Source organism: Rutidosis leptorrhynchoides, chromosome 2 (genome assembly GCF_046630445.1).
Source record: "Rutidosis leptorrhynchoides isolate AG116_Rl617_1_P2 chromosome 2, CSIRO_AGI_Rlap_v1, whole genome shotgun sequence".
NCBI lineage: Eukaryota > Viridiplantae > Streptophyta > Magnoliopsida > Asterales > Asteraceae > Rutidosis > Rutidosis leptorrhynchoides.
The window spans coordinates 330,215,743-330,219,312 of record NC_092334.1 but is presented as its reverse complement, the minus strand read 5'-3'; the positions used below and the strand labels follow the sequence as shown (position 1 = coordinate 330,219,312).

The following is a 3,570-nucleotide window of genomic DNA, read 5'->3' as shown; positions in this document are numbered from 1 at the left end:
TGTAACTCGGTCAAGACATCTAACCAATATTGTCGCCGTTGATTTTTCTTTAGAATCATCATCTAGTCAAACAAGTACTCCAAATCAAAATCCCGATAATCCATTTTTTGAACCCGACTTCAAAATTGAAAACCCGGAGGATATTCAAGGACAATTCCAAGATCCTGAACCACTAATCATTCCTCCTGAACCACAAACCGTTAAATCAGAATCCTCCAGTGATTCGTATTCAACAAATTCAATTATGGATGTAACTGAACCTCTAAGTATGGAAGACCGAAAGAGAGCCACACGCACTGGCCAAGGTCACGCCATTATTAAACCAGACATTAATGCGATAAATTATGAAATCAAAGGACAAATCCTACACATGGTAACTAATCAATGCCAATATAGTGGTACACTAAAAGAAGATCCAAATGAACATCTTCGAACCTTTAATAGGATCTGTACTCTATTCAAAATCAGAGAAGTTGACGATGAACAGATCTATCTCATGTTATTTCCTTGGACTTTAAAGGGAGAAGCCAAAGATTGGTTAGAATCGTTACCTGAAGGGGCGATTGATACATGCGATGTTTTAGTTGAAAATTTTCTTAAACAATTCTTTCCGGCATCTAAAACTATGAGACTTCAAGGAGAAATTGTTACGTTCACGCAAAAGCCAAATGAAACTTTATATGAAGTATGGACAAGATTTAGAAAGTTGTTGAGAGGATGTCCTCAACATGGTTTAGACACTTATCAAATAGTACAAATATTCTACAAAGGTGTCGACGTTGCTACACGAAAAGACATCGACATAGCAGCTGGTGGTTCCATTATGAAGAAAATCGCAACTGAAGCTCACAAAATCATTGATAACACAGCCTCCCACTCGCATGAGTGGCATCAGGAAAAAGATATCTTTCGTTCATCTAAAGCGGCTAGAGCCGATTCTAGCCATGATTTTGATTCCGTTTCTGCAAAAATAGATGCTTTCGAAAGACGAATGGAAAAGATAAATAAAGATATTCACGCAATACGAATCAGTTGTGAGCAATGCGGTGGACCACACTTAACGAAAGATTGTCACATTGAGCAAATGATGGAACAACGTGAGAATGTTTCCTACATGAACCAAAGGTGAGGAAATAATTATCAAAATAATTATCAACCACCAAGGCCAAACTTTAATCTAAATCAAAACATTCTTTACAATCCAAATAGACCAAACAATAACTCGTATAACCAACAAGGTCTGAATAACCTACCAACTCAAAACAACACTTTCAATCAACAAAGACCTAGCTTGTATAAACCACCACAACAAACTGAAGAGAAAAAGCCAAATCTGGATGAAATGATGGCAAAGCTAATGGAATCTCAAACACAATTTATTACATCTCAAACCCAAACAAATGAGAGGTTTGATCAGTCATTAAGAACTCAAAAAGCTTCCATTTTGAATCTAGAAAAACACGTAGGTACTCTTGCTAGCATGATGAGTGAGAGGGAATAAGGAAAGCTATCGAGTAATACTGAAGTAAATCCTCGAAATGAGAATGTTAATATGGTTTCAACAAATTCTGAAAAACCAGCATCAGAAGATGGGAAGGTTTTTGATGTGAGTAACAATGAAGAAGATACAACACCACCACCACCTGAGTATGTAAAGCCAGTGGTGGCACCATACAGACCACCCATCCCGTTTCTAAGAAAAGGAGTTGAGTGAAATGTCCCGTTCTTATTGATTAAAAATGAAAGGACCCGTCCTAATCCACCTGGACGAAGTCATCAACATTTGGTCCCATTGCGATGATGGGCTCCAAGTAACGTCCTTATATTGAGCAAATGCACAGCGGAAGACTTAATTCGTACCTGAGAATAAACATGCTTTAAAGTGTCAACCAAAAGGTTGGTGAGTTCATAGGTTTATCATAACAATCATTTCAATATGTTAATAGACCACAAGATTTCATAATCATAAACATAATACACTCGCAAGTGTATGTAAAGCATTCTAAGTGGTTGAGCACTTGGTAACCATACTTAACATTTAATCAACGTCGCATATTCCCTTTATTATGAAATCTCACTACACCGTACCAAGTGTAGTCACCAAAATGAAGTACTGTGCAACCGTTGAATACTGGTCGTCCAGTCCGGTTGGGGTTGTCAGGCCCGATAGATCTATCAACAGGATTCGCGTTTACAATACCCATGTAAATAGTAGTTACCAAGCTACAGGGAAATATGCCAGTGGTACAACTCAACGTAGAATATATTTTTAAGTACTTGTGTCTATTTTGTAAACATTTATAAAAGCAGCGCATGTATTCTCAGCCCAAAAATATATATTGCAAAAGCAATTAAAAAGGGAGCAAATGAAACTCACTTTTGCCTTGAAGGTATTTAATTCGACTTGGTCTCCGATAGATATCACGAACCTAACCATATATATAATATATCAACATATTTTCTTTTTTAGTAATCGTTACATATATATATATATACTTTTAATACTTTTAATATTTTCTTAGTCCGTAGTTAGCAGTCCGATGTTAGTGGTCCACAATTAGTTGCTTAAATAAAATAAATAAAGACCCCATCGTATTCGTATTGATCAGAATTAATCTCGACCCATGGTACCATGTTGTCAAATGACGTGTTGCGTACATAAAGTACCGTGTTGTCAAATGACGTGTTGCGTACAATCATGAGATCTTATGATTAATCTTCTCGTGTTGTTTACGGGTGGTCCTGAAATATATAAAATCAAATCATAAGTAATTATATATAAAATATCATATTAATTAGAAAATATATGATTAATTTACTTTTTCTCCAAATATTTTCGTAGCTAAACTAGCTTCGGATACCCAATCTTGTTTTAGTCGTAGTTTCTTCATTACAACTCCGTTTTTGTTGGTTCAACTTGCCACTTCCTTGGATCGAGTCAAATTTTAAGAATATGAACTTAAAATACCTTAGTTTGTATTCGAAATCATAGGTTATAGGTCAAACTTTGGTGAAACTTATGAAAGTGATCATTTTCCATCATAAAAACAACATTTAATGATCATTTTTCTAAAAATACTTACACTTTGAGTTAAACCATGAAATTTTTATGTGTTAACATATTCATAAGAAATATCATTTTTCCAGAACATGAACTTCCAATTCAAATTTCAAGATGGTTTTTAATTATCCAACCCAAAACAGCCCCCGGTTGCACTCTGACGACGTAGATTCAGTTTTTAAGATGTTCTTTGTAAAACCAAGTTATATTTTGTTAGGTTAGCATATCATTATAATATATTACGGGTCTTGAAGTGTTTTAAAAGTCAAGTTAGAAGGATCTATTTAGTTTGCGAACAATTTTGAAATCATTCAAACCATGTTCTTGTTGTTAAAATTTTATACCACAAAATAAGATAGCTATATGAATATGAATTGAATAAGATTATGAACAGGGTTACTACCTCAAGTTACTTGGACAAAGTTACTGCAAAAGATAAGAAATAATCTTAGAATCAAAGAGTGGTGGAGTTAGATCAAAAGGTTGGAAGTAAACTTCTTCAAATGGGT

The 3,570-nt window shown here is 34.8% G+C and overlaps 1 non-coding gene across 1 annotated transcript; it reads right to left on the bottom strand.

Annotated features, from left to right (window-relative positions):
* Positions 1–628: 628 nt before the first annotated feature.
* Positions 629–735, bottom strand: LOC139894936 (small nucleolar RNA R71). The gene has a single exon (XR_011775411.1). It is a non-coding gene; the product is annotated as a small nucleolar RNA R71 (small nucleolar RNA).
* Positions 736–3,570: the final 2,835 nt, after the last annotated feature.